At 39.0% G+C, this 25,009-nt stretch overlaps 1 long non-coding RNA gene across 2 annotated transcripts in view; it reads left to right on the top strand.

Moving 5' to 3' along the window:
- LOC103560551 (uncharacterized) overlaps positions 1-25,009 on the top strand; it is a 179,139-nt gene that overhangs the window by 132,146 nt on the left and 21,984 nt on the right. For both annotated transcript variants that reach the window (XR_011527904.1, XR_011527912.1), the window contains 2 exons: positions 18,671-18,721; positions 22,651-22,780. This is a non-coding gene — a long non-coding RNA (uncharacterized lncRNA). The remainder of the gene's footprint in view (positions 1-18,670; positions 18,722-22,650; positions 22,781-25,009) is intronic.

Here is a 25,009-nt window from a genome sequence, read left to right as displayed (position 1 = left end):
TCAAAGACCTGAGAACCGGGGAGCTGATGGTATAGATTCTAGTCTGAGTCTAAAGGCCTGAGAACCAGGAGCATCAGCTCAAGCAAGCAGGCAGAGGTCCTCAAATTCAACCTTCCTCTGCCTTTTTGTTCTGTTCGGCCCCTCCATAGACTGGAGAGGCTGCCCACCCACATCGGGGGAGGGCCATCTGCTTTACTTAGCCTACTGACTCAAATGCTAATCTCTTCTGCAGGCACCACCACAGACACACCCAGAAATAACGTTTAACCAGCTCTCTGGGCATCTTGTGGTCCAGTGGAGTAAATATATAAAATCATCACAAAAGGTAGTTGGACAGGATTCTGAATACATCCATATAAATTTTGTTACAATTAAACAGTTGCTGTAAGTGCTTTAAGTAATTAACTAATTTTAATTAATTGCTTAAAAAAGTAATTAACCAGCTTGGCTTTGGAGAGGTAAATGTTAAAGAAGTGAGAAGTAAAGATGTGTTTAGAGTGTGCTGCAGAACAAGTGTTTGCTGAACTTGCCTATAACCTCGACAAGAACAAGCTCCTGACACATTGCTAGCATGCCTTAAGAAATAAGTGTATCGTCAAGTGAAGCAGGTTATACTTGGTTCTCTATAGTTACCTGGGAAATGTCCTGTTATCCAGCTGGCTATCAGGTCGGTGATCAAGTGCTCCCTGGATACCTGAATTGTCTGTTAACTCAAAGCTCAGTAGGAGTGAAAGTCGGGGTACCTGGCACACATTGTGTTGAGCCTCCTCCCTAATATGAGCTGAATGTCCAGGAAGGAATTGGGGGGGGCAGGGGCGGGGAGGGAGTGTGAATAAAAGACACACCTAGCTGATTTCATTCATGAAAGTTTGGGCAAAGAATCCCTCATCTGTCTAAATCCAAGCTTGTGATCGTGGCAATAATACCTTTCTAAAACAGAGCTGGTGTCATTAAGTGAAACAATTTCTATCCTTCACCAGTATCTGCAGATGGAAGAAAATACACTTAAAATCAAAAGCCGTTAATGCTGATGAGGTTAACTTCAGAGCCCAGTCTTAAGACAAAACTTCTAAACTATACTTAGCAACAACAAATCAGCGTTGCTCACTTGTCATAATTTCCAAAAAGCTTTGATACCCTAGTGAGATTTTTATTCAGAATAACTATTTATTACTGTTCTAGTAAATGAGTGAATGATGTTAGAGACCATTTTACAAAACTCCCGAGGATTGTCATTTCCCTGCTGTAAAAAGCCTACAGTGTTGAACTGTTGAATTATGCTGTTAAAAGAGTTTTTATTTTCTTTTACATTAAGCCTAGTAGTAAAGAGAGGGCACCTTCAAAGAATATAAACAATAATAATGGTTTCTTTCTAAGACATCAAGATTTTAGTGAGCACTAACTTCTCAGATAGTTCATGTCCTAGGAAACGACATTTCTCCCTTTAGAGGTGTATTTACCATGTTGGCCACATAATTTTGTCCCATTTGGGCCTCAGGGCCTCTTGCGTTTCTCCAGATTAGACGTGATGAGCTTTAGTTAACCAAAAATCCCAGTGGTAAACGGATTTTGTTAAGGACTGTAATCAAAACCCAGCTATCTCATTCTCCACTTATTCCGTATTCAGTGTCAGACCCTTGCTGCAAATCTTTGTTACTTTTATGATTGGATAGTTTTCTCAAGGGAGGTGGTCATCCACGGAAAGAATTAAATGTGTATTAGCAAGTCTGACCCTTTAGGGTATGTTTACACTAAGACTATTAGTTCTTAGATAAAATCTGTAAGGCTCAGAGCAGGAATGAAGATTTCATATATAACCTCACTCTCTCAGGGCAGGATAAATTATTAAAACAGTCTTGGAGGCATGCTCAGGAGCTATGGGATTTCTACTAATGCTTTTATGGGTGTGGTTTCAATGGAACTTTTTAATAAGTGACCTGTGATTTTGAGCCAGGTAAAGCGCTTTTTCACATATACTGAAAGTAGCAACATGAAAATGCTAGAGGCAATGTGTTTGGGCTTTATTTATGCGCTATAGATTTTAATTGTTTTCTCCTCAAAACTGAGACACTAGGAATCATTCATTCTTACTTTAAATATTAGAGAAATAGGATTCATTCATAAAATATTTTTTAAATTAGGAATTTTAAAGATATTTTATTCAGCAAAGTCATTTTCTGTTTTCTGATGATCCCACCCAAAGGTTTATAAAAATAATTTAGTAGTTCACACCTTTGAAAAATATTATGTTTCTTTTCCATTGGAAGATTTGGGACCCTGTGAAGATCGATTGCATATTCCTCCAGCTTCCAAATATTTCTATGAAGCTTATATCAAATTAAAATGTCCTTGAAGGGGAGAAACAGGAGAATGGAATTCAGATTTGGGAGATGGTGTGGCAAGGCTTTATCAATCAAGTTTACAGATAGATGAATATGAAATTTAACACCCACCCTCATGCACCTGCACATTTTTGTAGCAGTTGGTGGTGGCATTGTATTCTTCCCTACTTGCTAGCATCCTGCACCATGAGATTTCTCTACCTCCACTCCCATCTCACAGTGCAGTTCACACACTGTCATCAACCAAACCCTGAGGATAAATCTGTGTTTACAATGAGTAAATTCATGGAAGTCCATGCACATTCCTTACTCACTGTGCCCTGCTCTCAGATCTGTGCATTTGAGAATAAGAAATAATTTCCTCATACAAAGCAATGGTCCATGGCATTGGGAAATTGCATGGACTCATCTCCTTGGTGGAATTCCAATGGACTCTGCTTTTGTGTAGAACTAAGATTTATTCTGTGTTTCTAAGTTCCATACCTGTGGCACAACTAAAAGCCAAAGAATGGCTCATCATACGCATAGTGAAGCTAGAAGTTGGTTCCCTATTTCGGTATATAATGTCTGTCTCATCCATTTGAAGCACTAGCTATGCCTGGTTTTTAGGGCATTAGTGTTGTGATAAGAGTGTTAACATTAGCCAGGTTTAGAACATTGTTGAGGTGTACATATATGACTTTTAAGGAGATTACTAAACTAAGCCAAGGAACATGGCCAAAACTTCCTTGTATCTCTGTTAAACAGAATGCAAAGTCCCGGTTTGGGAGTGGAGGTGATCTGCTATCAGCTATGGGGCAGAATGCTAGAGAATAGACGAAAAGGAGTAAAGACTACAGCCCTGCAAAATAAAGCAGTAAAATGATTGACAGTCCCGCAATAGACTGATGGTACCAAAAGTTGCTCTTTGAAGAAGCAGCAGATACTAAAAAGGGAGTTTAGTGAGCAAGAGGAAACAAGGGTTAATGATTAAAATTGATACAGTGGACCAGGAGGTTGGGCAAACAGGGAAGAGAAGCTTTTGCATCAGAGAGATACAGTTGAGCAAGTAGCTAGAATTCCTTTGCTCTGGAACCAGGCAGTTTGCTTTAACCTGGAGAATTCCTCTTGGAGTAGCAGTTAACTTTTTCTGCACTTGCTTTGCTTAAAATGTTTCTATTCCAGTTGCATGGTCTCTATCCAGCAGAAGTAGGGGTGAACCGGGAGCCCATATAAGCTAAAGTAAATATATGTGTGTTTAGAAGGGTGGGCAGAGAAGAAAGAGGAGGAAGGGCTAAGGCTTACAGCTACATGTGTTATTTTCCCTTTCCTCGTGTATTCCAATCTTGTTTGATGGCATCAGCGTTCATCCAATTATCTAAGGTAGAAATCCAGAAGTCACTCCTGAGCACTCCCCTCTTGTACCTACGTTCAATAAAGTATCAAGTTTAGTCCATTTTATGTCTGAAATATTTCATGTATCCTTGTCTCCATCCAAAGTGTCCTAATTCAATGTTTCATTATCTCAGTGCTATTTCAGTATCTTCTTAACTGATCTTACCAAGAGTCCAAACTCAGGCTTCACTTTGCTTCATAAGTATTTTCTTTTTTATAAAATTAAAATCTGATCATACTTCTATCCTTCTTGAAGCTATTCACTGGATCCTATGACTTATAAGATAGGGTCCAAGTGAAGATATTTGAAGAAATCAGATATCTGGATCTAGAATTCAGGGAGAAGTACTCAGTATTGGGCTCATAGACTTGGGAGTTACCAGCATGAAGATGGAAGCTAGATTCATAGGTCTGTGTGGGAATTCCTAAGGAGCTCTCACAGAGCAAGGCAACAGAAAAGCAAACAACAGAACTCCAGAGAAGTGTGTCATTTAAGGAGTGGCCAAAGAAAAATGGTTCAAAAACTAATAAGGTGGGGGCCAGCCCTGTGGCATAGTGGTGAAGGTCGGTGCATTCCACTTCAGCCGCTTGGGTTCTTAGGTTCAGATCCCAGGCACAGACCTACAGCACTTGTCAGCCATGCTGTGGCAGGGACCCATATACAAAATAGAGGAAGATTGACACAGATGTTAGCTCAGAGTGAATCTTCCTCAGGGAAAAAAAAAATAATGAGGGAATATTCTTAGGAATGGGAGGGGCATTGAGTTTTACAAAGGGAGGGGTTATGAATGTTAAGTGGAGCAGAGAGAGAGGCAAAGACTGAAGAGTGTCCATTGGATTTAGTCTTTGGGAATGCAATGGTAGTAAAATCACTAATAACCTGCTTCACTGCAACAGTGTGTAGAAGAGGGCGTGAATAGGACAGATGACAAATGTGGGGGGTTGCAGGGAATGTGAATAAAAGGTAATGAAGAGGAGTCAATGAGTAAAAAATATTGCTTTAAAAACTTTGAACGATAAAAGTAAAGAGATTATGGGTGTTGGTAGGACTGAGGGAGAGGATCTGGCAGATGGAAGGGTTGGAAGATTCGGGTAAAGCAGGGAATGATTGGTGGGCAAGTTCCTGAGGAAGCAAGAGGTGATGGAATAAAGAGTCAAGGTGAAGGAGTTGGCTTTACATAAGAAAATATCCTTAAGTATCAGAGATAATGAAGGAGGGATCCCTGAAGATGTGGGCAAAAGTTTGCCGGTGAGCCTCTAGGATGTAAAAATACACTGTACAGATTAATAGTGTATGTCCTGGGCCAAGCTGCTACGGCTTTGCTGCTTAGCTTTGTGACCTGGACAAATTGTTTAACTCCACTGGGCTTCAGTTTCTCTTAATATAGAAGTAATAATAGAGTCTACCACATAAGGCAGTGAAGATTAAAATAGTTAACACCTGTAAAGCGCTTAAAGTGTTGGTAGTAATATGGTGAGCATCCAGTAAGTGTTAGCATTGTTAGGTGAGCTGGCATAGTTACTACACTTGAGATTCCTGAAGTGGTCATATCTGTATTACTTTAACTTATTCTGGTAAAAACTCTACCCCCTGGCAGTAGGGGTGGACACATGGTCAAGGTTAGGACCAGCAGAATACTCAGACTTTCTGTCTGTAGTGACTGGTTCAAAGCTGGCACATGATTAAAGCAAGAGCAAATAAAATCTTTCCTAGGCTGTTGTCTATCTAAGTTAAATTGGTGGAGAGTTTTCTGCCTTTTGCAAGCCCAGAGTTGCTAGGATACATATCCCTTCCTATGTGGGGAAAGACCATGTCATACGTAGAAGAGAGGATGAAACTAATATTTGGAAGAAAGCATAGACAAGCAATGAAGAGAAAGAGAGAAACATCTGGGCAGTGGTTGAGTCCCTGCATTCACTTGACCTTAGACCAAATTCTGGCCTTTTCCAAGGTGACAATGTGAGCAAAATTCCCTCCTTTTTAGGCTAAGGAGCATGAAAGTTTTGTTTTGTTTTCGTTGCTTGCAGCAAAAGGAGACCATCAAATACATGGAAAGTTGTGTGCCACATGTCCTCTAAGATCAAATGGGAAATAGGCTTGTGAATTGGATGTGTCTAGGTCCATCAAGGAAATATGAAAGGAGGTTGGTGCGCCCTCTATTTCAGTTATACATTCGACTACAAAATGGTTTCTTCAACAACTGAGAAGTTCTAGATTCTTCCATGTGGTTTATATAACTATTTGCTTACTCAGTTCAAACCTGTAGACATGAACTTTGGATTTTTTTCCTCCAACGGTGATCTAAAATATGAAAGATACTGTTAGCTTTCTAACATTCTCTTTTCTCTCTAAGGAAGATGGGAATGATGGGAGGAAAAGGCAGATTATAATGCTGGTCTATTGGACCTTCTGACTTGCTGCCTTCAGAGGTGATGCTCTCTATACTAACTATGTGATATTTCCTGCCAGCATTGTCAAAATTGCGATGTCTACTCAAATCCTGATTAACTGCAACTGAGAGAGTTGACTAAGTTGCATAAAAATAGTCAAAATTGTGTTATTTATATCAAATTAAATATGTAAATGCCATTATTAAATGTTAGTTTATATGATAATGGTACAGTAAGAGACCAGAGCAATTGTGAAAAATTTCTTGTACCAGAGAGCAGAAGGCCCAGCTAGGATCCTCCTGTTGATTACTAGTTTGTGTCCTCTTTCAAATGGATATAATTCTCAGGGCCTCCTTTTCCTTGCATGTAGACAGAGAGGGCCGAACTTGAAAGGCCTCACACTCCAGGATTGTATGTTGCTAATTGTAGTATATGCTGTCTAAATTTGCAAACCCAAAATTTCGTTCTCCTTGAAAGAGGTGGAGTTGGAATGACATAAGCACACTGCAGAACAGGAAATCTCACAAAATAATTTCCCTGCAACCTTCTGGTGTTGCTATTCTGGATTGTGCAAAAGTAAAACTCTCCTTAATCAGATTCCTTCATTTCATGACATCTACGCAAAAATTGAGATTTCTCTGAAACCTATCTATCAAACTCAGTCTGGTTCAACCACAGAACTATAAATACTGAGTTTTTTATTACTGTTAATAATCATTACAATTTGGGAAGAAAAGAAGTGAGTTGATGGAGCAAGAGTAAATCCTTTGCCTTACAGACTTGGGAAAGATAAAGGAAACTGAGGCAAAGGGCACCCAAGGCTTAGAATTGTATCCTGTGTCTGTAGTGATGAGAAAGCCAACGCCATGTGGGAACATTCTGCTGTGTGTTAATATTCTCTGGGATGAGGTTATCTTAGGTGAGCCTAAGGCTAAATAGCTCAGTCTAAGTATTAGGGACAGAGATTAAGACACTGCCTTGGCTCTGGCAAGCATCTCAGTTACTTTGCATATCTGAATCCAAGAAGGGATGAACAAATGGGGGCCAACATGGCCACAGCTGCATCAAGTCAACCATCTTTGACTCCTGAAGCCAAATGAGTCTTTTGTCAGTTTGTTGTTACGATATATAGACATTACAACTGGAGAGTCAGCTAAGATGTTCTGCACAATATACTGGTGGAAAAAAGCTTATTTTTCTTAGTTTCTTGGAAATCTTTTGAAGTATTGAGAGGAATCGATCGTCTTGGAAATCACTATTTCCCCAGCTCAAATACTTCTTTAGAGCTTTGTCAGACCATACTGTAGCCACAATTCAGGCAGACTCTCCTAACCCAGCCAAGCATTTTACAAGTATTTGAGCCACATGTCTTTCATACCAGTTTTATCCTACCGTTTTGGATCCAATAGCAGTCAGGGTAACACTTAATAAATTTAAACAACATTCTGGAAAGACATTGCTCACTCTTTAGTACAGATACGTATATAATATTTAGCATCTACCATTTTTTTTAATTGAAGATTGGCCCTGAGTAACATCTGTTGCCAATCTTCCACTTTACTTTTTCTCCCCAAAGCCCCAGCACATAGTTGTATATCCTAGTTGAAAGTCATTCTAGTTCTTCTATTGGGACGCTGCCACAGCATGGCTTGATGAGTGGTGTGTAGGTCCACGCCCAGGATTTACACTGGTGAACCCTGGGCTGCCAAAGCGAAGTGCATGAACCCAACCACGCAGTCACGGGGCCAGCCCCGTGATAATTCCTATTAGGTTATCATCTCTCATTTGTTACTGTTCTTCACGATTAGAAAAATCACTCTTCTGCCAATTCTTCTAAATATCATATTATACTCAGCTCCTTATACAAAATACTAGGTGATGGCCTTTGATCAAAAGCAATGAAATCTGCCCGGTTAAAACAAATAGGATAGGGGCTGGCCCAGTGGCATAGTGAAGTTCACATGCTTGGCCTTTGCAGCCCAGTGTTCTCGGGTTCCTATTCCGGGCATGGACCTACACACTGTTTATCAAGCAATGCTGTGGTAGCATCCCATATACAAAAAATGGTGGAAGATTGGCTCAGATATTAGCTCAGAGACAATCTTTGTCAAGAAAAAAAAAAAGAGGAAGATTGGTAACAGATGTTAGCTCAGGGCCAATCTTCCCCACCAAAAAAACCCCCACACACACACAAAAAACCCAAAAGCAAATAGGATAAATGGACATTGACTCTTCAGAAATGCTTTTTTGCTTTATTTAAGGGCAAACTGGAATTGCATCTTTTAAACTTTGGTTTGCATCCTGTAATAAATTGCCATTTTAAGGATTGATTTTAATTTATCCTAATATCAAAGACTCCTGCATTTTGTTGACATCATTTATACTTAAGAAAAAACCATTTTCTACAATAAAGTACACAACCTTGTGGATAATCACCATGATCTTGTAGAACAGCTTATTAGCTGTAAAGGATTAGGTGGCAGTTTAAAAATATTGCTTGGGACCATCTGAACTCATCCTATTAGAAGATAAAAGCAGTATACTTTTAACACCAAAGCTGAAGGTTTTTTAATCATGATTATATCTGTGGCTATGTGGCCTTTTTAAAGAAAAGCAATGTGGGAAATTTGATTTTAAACGGTAAAGAATATTAAGCTATCTAGGGAGAATCTACTATAAGGTCAAAGAGCAACAGGGCCGAGAAAACTGTAATGATTATAGAATAATTAAGCTCGATTTTTTTCTACCTGAAGACAGAGAGGGCAAAACTATAAAAATATGCATCAGCTATGCCTTTATAACTTTTCTCTTGTGGTTATTCTTGAGAACGAAGAGCCATTCAGCTTAAAAATGAAATATGAATTTAAGGAATAGTACCTTAATTTTACTACCATTTTTATCTTTGTAATATTAATTTAAGATATTTTCCTTTACTCAAATTTCAGAGCCTCAACTTTTCCATTAATCCATTTATGTTCCTTTGTAATATAATCATTTTTAGAACTGAAAAGTGATCATTTTGAATCTCTTTTATCTATGTCATCTTGATATGGGATGTGCTTCTGATAACTGGTCAGTCTTTAAATTTAGTGAACTACAAGTTCTCCAGTCTGAAAGCTTCAGGTTACTCCTATTCCTCATGGTCTTCTCCGAGGCTGTAGACTTTCCTGTGAGGTTATCCTGCAGATGGTATAGTCCACATCATGTAGAGTTTGCTCTCTCTTATTTTGGGTGTACAGGAAAGCAGCACACATAGGCAGAGTTTCCAGTAGAAGTAGCATTGATTAACCTCTACCCACACCTAGGCTGCACAATTCCGCTGGTTTAAAATTTCTTATTGTCATGTTTACTCCGAAACCTTTAATAGATCCTCATTATCCACATAATAAAGTAAAAAATCTGCTACCTGGCATTCAAATGTTCTCGAAATTGGTCCTGTCACCCGTGATGATTTCATTGGTCCTCCCCTGTATCCCTCACCCAAGGGCATCTAACTGCTGTTCCCTCCCCGCCCCCACCCCCATACTCTAGGTTTGATCTCAGCCTAGACTCTCTCTCCAGGCAAAAAAGGGGGTCCACAGTCCATTTCACTGATTTCAGATTAAGTCAGGCTCATGCTTGGCCTTTGCCCTAACCTTGTGTTTCACTGCAAGTGGCTGAATGTTGCCCCAAAACAATTCCAAACACCCCAGTCTCTTGGCACCTGAATGTTTCCAATTTTCCTTCCGGCTAGAGGTGGGTATGTGACTTACTTCTGGCCAGTAAGATATAAGAAATCTCCTGGGAGCATTTCAGAAATATTTTCCCTCCGTGATTAAAAGACAGAGGCTCATAGGAACAAGCCATTGGCCTATTCTCCATTCTTTCACTTTCAGACCATGTATGAGTTTGTGTGACTAGAATGTTTTTTTAGAGCTTAAACAGCTGATTTGAGACCCTGAGGCAATAAATCAGAATACAAAAGCCAACATGAGGAGGAGGGCAGCGGTGGAGGGCAGGCCATGGGTAGGGTAAAGAGACATTCCCGCCTTGACCTCCAAGCCATCTTGGGACTGCCTGGTTCCAAACTTCATGATAAGTGAAAAATAAATGTCAAAATCTCTTAAGTCATTGTTAAGAACTCTGTCACTTGTGGCCAAACCATGTGAACTGATACACTGAGATTCACCCACCAGTAGCAAAGTTCTAGAGACCGGATAGGCCAGTACTAGCCTACATACAAGGTAGTCTTGAGTAAACACAGGTAAGTGTCTCCTTGTTAAAGTGTCAAGGCTGTAACAGGGAAGACATTGCTTTCTACGGTAAAGTTAGGTGTCATATGGAAAATGGGGGAATGATTGGTGAAGTTGACCACCAGATAGGTGGAGAGCATTCCTACACAAGGGGTGAGTAAAGGATGGGACAACAGAGTTAGGCTAGTAGATGTCTATGAGTGGGACTAGCCCCTTAAAATCAATCATATGCTATTGTCTATAGCTGTGCTGTGCAACATGACGGCCAATAACTACAGGTGGCAACTGAACACTTGAATTAGGGATAATGAGAATTGAGATGTGTTGTAAGCATAAAATACACATTGGATTTTGAAGACTTGGTATGAAAAAAGAATGTAAAATATCTCATTAATAATTTTTATATTGATTACATGATGAAATGACATTTTGGATATATTGAATAAATAAAACATATTATTAAAGTTAAAAAAAAGTCAATTTCATGGATTTGAATTCCAAGCACCCACCAGCTAGAGCAACTGCCCAGGTCAATAGTGAGATCTCGCTGTAGGGAACTGTATTGCCTGGTTTGAAGGCTTACAATGTAAGCTCTTTGAGAGTCAAGAGCCTGTCAATCTCATATCTCCAGATTCTAGAACAATGCCTGGCACACAGTAAGGCTTAAAAAAAATTGAAATAATTGTTTAAGTAATTAATGGCTTTCTCCTAATAATATCCAGGCAATATGTTTCTTCTACTGCCATAGGCCTCTGAGCTCAGTCCTGGCTCTGACTCTCCTGGCCTATATTGTCAATGACTGGCGAAGATGGATGGGTGGGTGGGTGGATGGATGGATGAATGGAGAGACAGACAGAAAGATATATACCATGGGAACTTTTTAAATGTTGATAAGATTATGAACTTCTAGAGAAAACTAGAAATTTAAATAGTATTTTACTTTGCATATACACACAAAATAAAATAAAGTGGTTTTCACCTCCATTCCCTTCAGATCTTCTAATTTCAATATGAATTAGAGAAAGTTGGGTAGGATTACTGCAGGCACCTGATGGCAGGTGGTAGATGGTCAACACATATTTGCTCAATGAACGAATCTCTGAATGATTAAATCGGATGCATGTTCAGCATCTCTGAGAGCAGTTTCAGAAAGAATTGTAAAAAAGAGTCGTTCCTTACCCACAAATATAATACCAAGCATGGAATATGACTGGCAAGGAAACATAAAAAAGAAAATGAAGAAGGGAAGGAAAAAAAACTAGATAAATTGTAAGTTAATTTAAAAGAGAAGGATAAAAAAGTTGAATTATTTTTATTCCAGAAGTAAGGAAAATAGATCCTTAGACTCATAAATGCTTATAATTTTGTATGTTCTCAAGTAAATTTCAACATATAAGGAAAAATATTCTCTCATAATGGTTAGTTGAATGTATAGAAGTTAGTGAACATACAACTCTTTTTTTATCATCCTTTAATGCAATGGCCTTTTGCGTGAATAAATGCCAAGAATATGAGGCACACGATAAAGGATCCCAACGATGCAAATCTGTGCAGGCAGCAGCTGAGGTGAGACACGGTTAAAAGCAAAGCAACTGATTAACCTAGACTGGTTTGTAGCTTGGATGGAATTAGATGAATGTTGGAATAAAACAAACTCTTATTTTCACCAGGTCATGTTTATGGTCATTTCAGAATCTGGAATTTTCAGGAATAATATTTTTCCCATTTACCTTTCCTTATTTTCTTTGCTCTAGTAACTTCCTTTGAACTTTCTCACAGAAGTCTCAATTTTCCACACAGTTTATTATTTTTGTGAGAAACAAAGATCCAAAGAATAAGGTGAGAAGATTCAGATACAGGTTTGTAAAGCAGTAATTTCCATTCCGAAAGACAGGGTAAATCTGGGGCTGGAGGAGGGGGGTGAGAAAGCTACTCACCCTGGGGAGGAGGGAGCAGATACAACATGATTCCCAATGATACGAGGAAAAGGAAGGAATCTTTTTCATTGCATAGATCCAGGGGCAGAGTGGAAAGAACTTGGGACCAAAACGCTGAAATTCAATGAAGTTGAACCAAATAGTTAAAATGTTTGAGTTCATGCTTGGATGAGGGTGTGTCCCTGGGGCCTGGTATGACAGTGGTAGAAAAATCTAGTGAGAGAACTCTAAAGATAGTGAACGTTTCCATTAGTGTGTAGAACTGCCCAGAACTCTTTCATTCTAAGAACTTGGAGGGTTCAATAAATATTTAGCAGACATCTTTCATGCTCTGTTATTCTTCCTGCTTTTGCTCATCTGAGCTATAAAACCAGCCGTAACTTGGTGGCAAGTGGGATTGTCACCTATTAATAAACTCTATTATTTTTCTAGATACAGGGAAATAGAAAATGACCATACAAAAGATATCCTTTAATGATATAAAGAGTGTGTATTTAATAGAAAGCAAAATGAGGCTTGTAAAAGACAAGATTTCCTGAGAAACGTTACTAGAGTTATACATGCTAATTGAATTTTTTATGGAACGAAATAATGATGAGCAAAACAACCATCCTGTCTTATAAACAGACTAGGGAAAGGGAAAAACAAAGGCTTACACCTGGAACTGTGTGTGATGGCATACTACTATTACCGAAACTTTATATTTTCACTAAATTCAAATGGAACTCTGACAACAGTTATGAAACTCCTGCAATTCGTGGCATGCCGTGGGAACTATAGACTCACTGAAGATTCAGTCAAGTCTTCAGGAAAACACTCCTGTCATTTAGTTATCAAAAAGACCAGAGTTTGAGGCAATACACTTTGCCATTAGAGGGAAACACGTTAGAGCGATAGAGAACAGGACTTTTTACCATAGGTAAAAAAAGTTTAGTAAGTAATAACAATTTGAGTTGACATAGTGTTTTTGTTTTTAAGATACTTCTACTTTTAATAGCTCATTTGATAGGTGACAGAGCAGTGTAGTATAAATGATGGCAGGGTTTTGAATCCCAGCTCTATCACTTACTTGGCCTTGATAAAATTATGTAAAATCTTCTGAACATCATTTTCTCTCCCTGTAAAGTTGGAATATGAAATTGAGCACAGAATTACAATGAGGATTCAATGGAATGGTTTATGTTATGTGCTTAGTACAGAGTGTGATGTTAAGTCTTCAATAAATGTCAGATTTATTGTCATCCTAGTCATCATCATCATCATCATCATCATCATCATTATTGAGATATTATGGAGATTATAGTATATAAAAAATATAACATCCCTGGCATCTAGTGGTACTTCAAAACAGTAAAAATTTTATCTGCACAATACGTATCTTTATTTGTGATCAATAAATTCCAGTGGATAGATAACCTTACCCTAGTTTGCAATTGGGAAAACTAAGAAAAAGCAAATTACTTCTCAAAAGCCATAGAGCATGGTTTAGGAGTGGGGGCTGTAGAGCCATGTTAGCTGGGTTTAATCCCTGAGTGAATCACTGTGTGACTTTGGGAAAGTTACTTAGCCTTTCTGTGCTTCAATTTTCATCATCTCTAAAGTGAGATTAATATTAATGACTCCCTCTTAGCATTATTGCAAACAAGGAGCCTGTGCTTTTGATCACTGTGGCAGAGTGTTTACTGTTCACCCAATATTTACTGTTCACCAAATATCTGTGTGCTCTCCTGCATTTCACAGACCATTGCAGTTAGGCTATATGGCTATTTCTGACCAGCTGTAAGACCATTGTCACTTCTGGGCCTAAGAATTTAAGAACCAGTGGGAGACTCTCCCTCTCTCTCTTCCCCATCTCTCTTCCAGATATAATCTGGAAATCGCATGTTGATGTGGCAGGTTCAAAGATCAAAACAGCCTGGATCACTGAGTCACTGCACGCAGCACAGCTACCTTGGAAAGTCACCTGACCAGCATTAGAATTCCTCTGGGCAAGAAATAAGTCTTTGTTATAACTCACTGAGATTTTTGGTTTACTTTTTTATCACAGCATATCCTAGACTGCCGTGACTATACGATCATCATAATAGTTCCAGACCTAAAGCTCACCTATAGTATGCGTACTGGGAGCTCAGAGTAATGAGAGAAATATCTTTGAATGAATTACAGTCCTAAGGTTATTGAAAAGATGAGGAAAAGTTCTATTTCCCTCCTCTCTTCTTCATATTTGACACTAGCCCAAAATTCTTCCCAGGCATGGCTGACTGAAATTGCTGGCTGTAGTGTTGAATGCAGTTAACAATGTGGCATCAATAATTTTGAGTCAATTTCCCCTCGTCATTCCCTTACTCACAAAGCAGAGATTAAAGATTATCTAAGACATTTCAGCAGCCAAAAGGAGGTGGTTCAGCTTGGTAGAAGGGAAAGGAGATCTATGTACAAATTAGATATGGTTATTCAATTCCATAAAATGGTCCTTGATTAGTTTCAGAACTCAAGTAATTACGGTGCCTTGTACACAATAGTACTCAATAAATGTTTGATGCTGACAGTGATGATGTTGGGAGTGCATTGTCCAAAACCACTTAGGAATCTGGAAATACCAGAGCTTCTTAGAAAATAAGAATAAAAACAATTAATTAAAATGTTTATTGGACATAAGAGCATTCATTATGTTATTCATTAAGATTTAAAACTCTATTATTCTTTGATTTTAATCTAGGTTTTCCAACTTCATAAGAAATTTTCTGTTTGTCAAGGGACCATGTTAAAAAACTAAGAATAGGATCTAAGGAGCCCAAAGAACATTACATTATGTTTTGCAGAAGACTCACAATGCAAATTTCTGACTGCCTTTCTTGAATTCTGACAAAACATTCCATTTGGCAGTCTCCAAAAAAGAATAAACAGAATAATATCTCAGAGATTCTGGAGTCTAGCACAAGTGCAAGCAAATGCACAGTAGAGTTTACAAGAGCAGAGCTCTCTTCTGGCAGAACATAGTGGAGTGTATGACAACATGAATCTGTGGTTCCAGTAAGTAGGAACAGCCCAGCTTTAAGGGGGGAAGTTCAGGGGGATTCCTGGATGCCTCCTTTGTTTTATACTAAGGGGGTCCACAAGACTCCAATCATCTGCTGACTTATTAACCAAATATGTGAACTACAAGAATAAAGAATAAAAAAGGCACTAGGAATTTAAAAAACTGCCTCAGGTAAATCATGAAAACTGGTACACAGCAAACAGCTATCATTTTCTAATGAGCATTCTCCGTTCTAAAATTGAGCAAAGAGATCCCTCCCCCCGAAAACAAAACATAAAGAACTACGTGGATTATGAAGATTCACTTATCTACCCCCTAAAACATGTCCTTAAACTGTAGTTTAGCTTCATTTGATACAATTTCCTAAATCTCTTATGGATGATACAGTTTCATTATGCAAATGGTTTCGTTGAAGTATTTATTTTATGAAGCAGCCAGAGGCTAAAATTCCCCACTGAGTCTCATTCTTTAGGTTCCCAAAGAGACTCTCTTTCCATGAAATATCAGGCCATGAAAGACTGTTTTGGCTGTGATTTGTATGAGATGGAAGCTGAGTATGGAATAAATATTCAATAAGGGGTCCACAGGGAACCAGCATAGCTCTAACCATGTATCTATTGATCCACAGGACTCAGCATTATCTAACTGATCATTGAACTGGTTTCCTAAATGAGGAGTCTGTTGTTAGAATGACAAATGGGTGTTTTGGCCATAGCCAACATCAATTTGAATACTTTGCAGCCATCTCTACCAGAAACCTGTTAAAAGTTCACTTAAACTATACTTTCCAGGGGCCAGATAGTGAGGGACATTACTTAGCCAACAAATGTGGCTTTCTGGTGTCAGCAATTGACTCTCCACATAGAGGGGTCAGAGAACATAAAGGCAAGTGGGTGCAGTCTGACATTAATATATTGGTTATTTTTTGTTATGTGTATCAGTTTACCAGGGGATTAGGAGAAATCTGCAACTATGTATCTGACACAGACTATATTTTATATGTTAAATACTGCAAATCAGCTGTTAACAACCACTGATTTATTACTCTTTTATGCACTCTCTGCTAAGCCAGCGCAATGGGTACCTTGGCAGTCCCTCTCATTAGTGTTCCGTAATAGAGTATTTATGATGCTACTGTTGACTCATGGAGATATATTTTACTTCTCCGCATAGCAAGTTACAATGCAAGATAGAACTAAGTTTCACGACGGGGAATTAAAAAAAAAAAGTTTGGTTGTGATTACAGTAATATAATCACTGCATACAGGAAGTAAGCGATACCAGACTAGGAAGTTCTTAAGCCTAGAGAAAAATGCAAGTAAGAGTGTATGTTAGAATGTTTCCTCAATCTAATTGATGAAAGACAGAAAGTTTCTGACACTCAGAAACATGGTTAAGTAGGACTTTATAGGGTAGCTGTCTTAGAATACTGAATGAAGAGAATTCCTAAACGTTTTTCCAGTTATGCGTTCTTTTTCTTCTAGGAAAATGGCATTGTAAATTTATGATTTCACGGATACCATGGGTCATCTTTTTGTTTTCTGCAATATTTTTATGAAAAATATCACTAGGACGGGTTAAAATTATTTTTATTTTGAAAAACTCAGAGTTTTAATTTAAAACTCTACTATTCTTTCTGCGATGATTCGCCCAGCTTGATCTGCTTCGCTAGGCCAGTTCTGCAGCGTCATGCACCATTACGTTCCATTTGGTTGAAATGGAATCATCTACCTCATTTGTGTATAACGTTTAAATCACCACTTGTGATGGAAATGTTAGTTTGGCATATGCCCTTCTTAGTCATACCAGAACTGCAAAACAATGCTGAAAGGAAGATATGCTACATCATGGTTAATAATAAAATTTCATATACAGATGTAAGTCATTATTTGGGATGTTATTGTCCTGTTATTCCTGAAGTTCTTGTCTTAACGTTATCTTTACAAGTTAGAGAATACTGCTGTATTCCCATTTATCAATAAAGAAACTGCGATATAAAGAAGTTCGAGACCTGTGAGAGCTTCTGGCCAAGTTGGACAGTGGTTGATTTAAATTTCTTAAAATCAAGTTCTTTGCTAGTTGCACGGGGAAGACTACATTGAACTGTCTCACAACTTCACTATACGTATATTGTTTTACAGTTGAAATGCACTACATGAGAGCATTTGGGACTTCCCCATCACTGCTATTAGTTAGAGTTAATAAATGCAAATGTATCATATGCTTCTCAGGCCACACCCAACATTGGATCATGCTACTTTTTCACGAACAGTATTTCCCTGGCTCTTGTCCCTCCTCCATAAGGAGACTGCCACTCCCCTTGCTTTCTCTCTCATATCTCAGGGAGTGGAGGGAGGGGGGTTCTCATGTAGGTTTCTGAATACTGCTCTCAACTACCTCCTGATTATGCTTGATTCTCCTTCTCTCCTCCTCCAGCGCTCATCGTTGTTGTTTGTGATGAACTCTATGACTCCCTCACATTCCCCCACCCTCCCACTCCCGTGTTACTCCCAGTGGCCCAAGTTGATGGCCTTTGAAGTCATGCTTTCTCAGGTCCTTCAGTACAAAGCTCCTCATTGTGCCAAAGGCCTCATGAGGTGCAAAACTGCAAATGCTGTTAATGATGACAATGCTCTGGGACCCTTGAACAGTTTCTCATCAGAGAAGAACCCCTCTCCCTACCACTTTTAAGTTGCACCATGGTTAACAATGTGGGTTTTGGAGGTTGAGTGACTGGGTTCAAATCCCAGCTTTCCTACTTACTTACCACGTGACCTTAGACAAATTTCTTAACCTCTCTATGTTGCAATTTACTTAAAGTGTTGTAAATGAAAACAATAAGTATCTGATAAGGTTGTTGAGAGGATTCAGTAATTTAAAATATACTTGGAACAGTACACGGCACATGGTAGACACTCTAAATGTCAGCTTACTTGGCTAAGTGCCAAATCAGTGGCACTTTGTGTTACAAAGCTTCCAGGTGATGTTTATGCAAATAGTTCTTTCCATTTTTACTTTTAGTGGCCCCATTTTCACGTCAATGCCCAGTTTCCATCAAGAATCTATGGGGTCTGGACCAAAAGACCATCTGAGTGAGATGGTCTTCCTTCTGCTTTGCTCTTAGCCCCAGCATATTCAGACAATGATATTCAACAGAACTTGCTTCTTTTGGATTCATTTTTCTCAGAGGCTACTCATTCCCCTACACAAATCATCTCCTAGTGAAAGGGAACCAAGTAGACTTAAACACACGTCTGAATTCTAAGGTGAGCAAGCTTTGGCTTAGGCTGGGAAACTTGTTCCATAGAGAAAGTTTCAGAAGAATGATTCCTTTTAATTGCAATACTTTTACAGGACAGATTTTCCCAGGGAACGTTTGAGGAATCACCTGTTTCAACTAGGCAGGTACAATAGAATATAAATGTTTAGAGAAAGGCAATTTCTTGTCACTCTTCTCCTTTGCCCATCTTCTACCGTACTTATTTCATATTTCGTATGTAGATAAGCCATGGTAACATTATTCAACTTAGAAGAACTTATCTCATAAAAATTGCATAAACTTTTAGCAAAGCTCCTTCCTGTTAGCTAGCCTAATTTACAACATTGTCCATTCAGTAAGAAAATGTACTCTCACGCTTTAAATCAATGTGTATGAAACCCATTATGTCCGATACTCTCTACTGATAATTTCCTTTTTACTAAACTCTGCAGGTCTTGCTTTGTAAGGGAGCTGACATTTAACTGCTCTCCCACTGGTGGCATGGTCAACAACTATGCTACAATTCAGCTCTCCAAATCAGAATGGCTCCCTGATTAGAATACTCAGAAAACGCTGGCCATTCACATACTTTTCAGAGAATTTACCCTTGCTCATGTAACCTCTTCAGAGCATATTCTCTTTTGAGAACAACGGCATCATCTGTGGACTTTTACCAACATCTGAATTCACATGTGATGTTTTGGGTCCCTTGCAGCTTGAGCTTACTTCTTTAGGCTTCCTGTCACTTGCCTTTGTGCCCTGTACTTGCACCAGCCTGAACAATTTGCAGTTAATGGAGAGTGTCCTGCATTTTAATGGCGCTGAGCCTTTGCACACACTTCTTTCTCCCTCTGTGATGCCCTCTGTCTCTCCTTCACCTTCCTTGCCTGATTTACTTCCACTGATCCGTCAAATCTCATTTTAGTTATCAGCTCTTCAGAGCCAGCCAGCCTGCATTTAGTACTGACACCGTGCGCTCTTCAGACCCCATCACAGAATGTGTGACCTTGTGATATAAAGTTACTTTCTTCTCTTTCCCACCAGAAGGTGAACTTCTCAAGGACAGAAATGGGATCTTTTACATATATTCCCAGTGGCCAGCACTAGGTTTAGCACATAGTGGCTGCTCAATAAATATTTGAAGAAAAAAATAGAGAGAAAGAAAGAATTAATTAATAGAGCTGCTAGTGATTGTATCAGCAAAAGAATGAATTTTGGCTTTTGCTAATTAGCAAACATTTAATTATGAAGATGTGAGAGAAAATAGAATAAAAGTAGATAAAGTTTGTTGAGATCTATACATGTTGGAATATGTGGGAAGATATGATCAAAAAGATGACTTATATATACTATTTGTTTCTTTAGATATAATTTTCCTCTCTAAGTTTATAGAAGTACTAATTAACATTAGTAGAGTAATTCTTTTTTTTTTTTTTACTGTATTTTAGTCTGGATAACAACCTTACAGCCTATGCAGATGGAGAAATTTGATGTCGTGTAAATTAAAAGTCTTGCCCTAGGTCACAAAGTCATAAGTGGTGGAGTCAAAATCCAAACCCAGGTCTTCTGGATCCAAACATCAGGCCATGTGGCCTCCTTTGTATGAGAACAATAAAAATGATATTTAGGTCCAAAATTTGCTCTACTAAAGAGGAGATTTGTAAAATGATGCATAATAAACAAGGCTGCTCTAAAGAACATGAGCTCTGAGGACTCCATGTCCATGGTACAAATTTCTGGACAGCCATTTATGAGCTGGATAGCCTTGGTCGGAAGCCAGCTTCTAGCATCACTTTCTTCTTGTTAAATTTACAGATATTAGTACCTGTCCCGAGCAGTTTTATTATGAGGATGAGAGATAATATGTACAAAATTCCTAGCATATAGTAGGTACTCTAAAAAATGTTATTATTCTTTCTGTAGTTGGTGCCTTCAAAAGGTAGCTGTATAGCTTCTCATTGCATGAGGACAGGAACATAGAGGTGCAAACTCATTAATACTGAATATTGTGTAAAAGTATATGAGAAATGCTCATGTAAATTAAGAATATTGTTTTCATCCTGTTGCATCTTTTTGTCCTTCTTCTTGGGCAAAGTACATTTCACATTTTGGAGTTCACTAGTTTGTACAAATAGAAAAAACCTTTCCAGTATGTGAATGCTTGATGACACAACAAAGGGAACTTCACAAGTAAATTTATTACTGTACATTTGCAGGTAATGTAAGCAAAGAGATTATTATTTGGCATCCTTTGAATTGCTAAAGCAGATGAAAACACATGATAATTTGCAGAGCTATTGAAAAGATCTTCAACGTAGAGTTGCATGAGCCTCGATGTTGGCAACCCCCTAGTGCGGATACAATACCCCGTTATGTTTGAAAAATTGGCAAGTTCAGGGCAGCAAATTCCTGCATACTTTGAGGCTGCCTTGTTGATTTCCTTTCAACTCAAACCCAAGTCAGGCCAAGCTCCTCCATTGCAGAACAACAATGTGGCAACCAGGAATGAATTGTTCCCCACCCTTTATCCCCATTCCCTCCCTTCAGACAAATCATCCAGCCCAGATTTCAAAGAAATCCCAGAGAGCCATGCTTGCTGTTATACCTCCAGGACTCCAGCCAGCACAAATCAAGAAAATGGTTTCCAGGTGCAGACTGCCCTCACCCTCTTCCCCCCGCACTTTAAAATCTGGGGATTGCTCCAAGCTTCAATCTGGAGATGGACGGTAGGGAGAACAGGAGGGTAACCTTAGGATTCAAAAGCCCACAGAAAATTGTGTTGCCTTTTTCATTTTAGTGGAATCGTGTCCATTCTCCAAAACATATCGCACAACCCAGCATGATTAATTCCATCTCTTTTGATAAGCTTCAGTCCCCAAATAACTAGGATACATTATCTGAACTACAGGAGCCCTACGGAGTGAGGCTTCACAAAGGTAGTTCTAATCCAATGCTGTTACTGGCTCCCAGTCACTGGCTCCATTTTCACACAAAGCTGTAATTGGTGGACAAATTGCCTACTTTTCACAATAGTCCTGGATTTTCTAAATTCAAGTAATAGCAGACAATTATTGATAAACAAAACAGTGAAGGGAAACTTTTTCAGGAATCTTTTCTAGACATAATATTCATAGTAGCATAACAATTGGTAGTGACAGTGTTGAGAGACTACTGTTGGCTCTGTTCTTCTTTTAGTTTTAACCATAGTAATTTCTCGTATACCCAGATACTGGGATATTCATCAATGTGACCAGTCTGGACCTTTAGTCATGTGGTTTTCTGTACTCATATATAGAATAATCTTTTACAGTCAAAATATAAAATCTTTAGATTCTATGCTATAACTATAATTCAATCTTCTCTATCTCTACAGAGTCTAAACATTTTAAAGCAAATAATTTTTTCTATTATGTCATTATTACATAAGTATTATGCACTGTGCATGATGAGATTTAAGACTTGTCGAGAAAGAAAATATATCCCCTTATCTCTAAACTTGTGACACATACAGGACATGTTTCAAATATCAAAGTCAAGAGTTTTTCTTTTTGCTCACCCCATCAACTCTTCAAAATCATGCAGATTATAATTTGCTTTATTTTTAGAACTTGACCATTTTGCATGGTTTGTTTTTCCTCCTGAAATTCCTATTTTTATTATTATGCTATTTTTTCCTGGGCTATTTTGTTCCTATGCTATTGCTTTGTTTTTTTTTTTCTTGTTGAGAAAAGAAACATATGCTTTCTAAAATACATTAATAAGATGTTCAGCTTCCCTGTCAAATAATTTGTTGCGTTTGAATCCATTAAAATCTTTTTAAATATATTCAGCTTAGAGCCCTCTGAATTTCTATTTTACTTTGGACTTCGTGTCAGAAACTGCCAGTGCTTGCCAATATTCATGTTCTCCTCCTCTTCGGCATGGAGCTGTTACATTTCCAGGTTCCTTATAGTTAGAAGGACAACACGACAGAGTTGTTGCTAATAGAACAGAGACAGAAATGTGCACACTTCTAGGATTGGTGTACAAACATCTCCTATGTGTATTCCTTTCTTTTTCCACCAACTGAATGGAGGATTCCAGAAGAATCTGAAGACCTGGGGGAGAAAAAAGCCACAGGATAGAAGAATCCTGGGTGCTTGAGTGACAGAGAAGAACACACATCTCACACACTGATCCAAACTGGAATGTGATATGAGTAGGAGGTAAGGATATATTGTGCTGAGCCACTGGGATTTGGGGACTGCTTATTAGAGCATTTAACCTACCCCCAACTACTGCAAAAGTGGGTAGCTTGAAGTGGACTGTTGCAGAAATGCAAAACTTAAAATACGTGGCTTAATGGTTGGCTGGCAGATTGGAAGAAATCAAACTGAAGGCTGGAACCCTATGGAGACCTGCTATACAGAGGGACTGTTATGGTAAACTGTAATTTATGATCACTTTGTAGGACACCATATGCCAGCTGAGCCTGAAACTCTCAGGAAGTGGTTGGGAAGAGTCAGAGCGAACATCTGTGTTGGCTGTTATTGGCTAAGGTATTACAAGAATGAGATGAGTTTAGATAAGAATTGGCTAGTTTGCAAGTCGAAATGAAAGGAAACAGAATCCAGAAATTGAATACCATGAAGAAATGGAAAAGCCAACTGTTTTCTAGAATACAAACTGCAGGAAATAAGATTGAAAGAGTCTTTAATCCACTATGGCTCATTAGGATTCAGGTGTTACCTTCCCACTCAAGCTTGATGGCCCCAGGGTAGCCAAGAAATCAAAGCTTGAAAATTATGTCTAGGAATGAACTTTGGGTTTATTGCATTACTAGTGTCTGAAAATGACTGATAACAAATAGATCAATAGTTTACATATTTTTGAAGGAATTTTATTGCCAAAGACACTGCAAACCCTATGGGAGAGACTATTAACCTCCTAAGATAGTGGTTCTTATATAGGGGCAATTTTGCCTCCTACGGGACATTTGGAAATGTCTGAAGACACTTTTGATTGTCACGACTGGGAGAATGCTACTGGCATCTAGTGAGTAGAGGCCAGGAATGCTGCTAAATGTACTACAATGCACAGGATACCTCCACACAACAAAGAATTATGCAGCCCCCAAAATCTCAATAATTCCCAGGTTGAGAAACCTTGTTCTAAAACAACCCTCAGATGCCCAAACTTGCATGATGAGGAAGTGAGCTGCCAAAGCTGAGTGTCTGATGAGGGGCATAGACCCAACACCCACTCCAGAGGAGTCCACTGAGGATAACTGACAAAGTAAAACCTCCAGAGGACAAAACAAGGGGCCACATAGAACTGTGTGATTCTTGATGTTGGCAGCAACCCATCAGTACGTACAGCACCCATTCATAGTGAAAACTTGACAGGCTGTAGGCAGAACATCCACCATATTTGAGACTCTTGCTGGTTTTCTTTCAACTCACACTTGGTTGGTTTGACTGGTATAGAATTTGCAGTTCAAAATAATTTTCACGCTGTAAACATGTCGTTCCATACGTTCATATGAAACATAAATAACATCTTCCTCTGAAATTCAATACTGCTGATGAAATTCTAAAGCCAATCTGATTGTTGTACTTCTGCAAGTGACCTGCCTTTCTCTTTTGAAGTTTTTAGGGTCTTCCTTTTGTCCCTAGTGTTCTGATATTTTATAAAGCTATGTCTAGGTTGGGACCTTTTGTCACTTATCCTGCTGGCCACTGGAAAGGCTCTGTCTATAAAATTCTATGAATTGCTTCTGCTTTGGGAAATCACTTCCCTTGTTCCTTTAATCGTGTCTCTATTCTCTTTTTAGGAACTCTTATTTTATGAGATTGAAGCCTGTGAACTGATTCTCCACATCTCTTCATTTTTCTCTCATATTTTCTCTTTTGTATTTTTGCTCTACGTTTTGGAAAAGCCTACAAGGGCACCAGAGATTTCAAGTTCCTTCTGATGCTACTTCGTGCTTAGTGTGAGGCCTGAATTGCGAGAAGTTTCTCTTGGTATCAGCCATCCACCAGCAGCTTTCCGAAGGGCCCTCTCTATGCTGCAGAGAGGGTCTCTCTTGGCATTCCTACTTCCTCCTGAGGCAGGCTGCTGGGGCTGGGTATGAGGGATTTCTCAGTTCCCTGCTCCTAGCTCAGTCTTAAGCAGGTCTTGGGAGCCGGATCCTCAGGGATGGGGCTCTGTCAGCATTCCTGCCCCTCCGCAGTAGTGAAAAACCTCCCACGTTATTATTTGTGCAGGGTCAGTAGGAGGGGCTTTCCCACCCTTCCTCAGGGTCAGAGGGCTTCTGCCTGGGGTCAGCACAGGGTGAAATGAGTGGGCAGGTTTTCTGACTGTCCCTCAGCAGCAGGTGACTACTACCTTGTACTTATGCCAGGCATAGAGTACAGATGGAATTCTCCAGTTTCGCCTGTCCCAACCTCACACGT

This window comes from Equus przewalskii, chromosome 16 (genome assembly GCF_037783145.1).
Source record: "Equus przewalskii isolate Varuska chromosome 16, EquPr2, whole genome shotgun sequence".
Lineage (NCBI taxonomy): Eukaryota > Metazoa > Chordata > Mammalia > Perissodactyla > Equidae > Equus > Equus przewalskii.
Note: the sequence above shows the minus strand (reverse complement) of the source record. Positions and strands in the feature narration are given on the sequence as shown.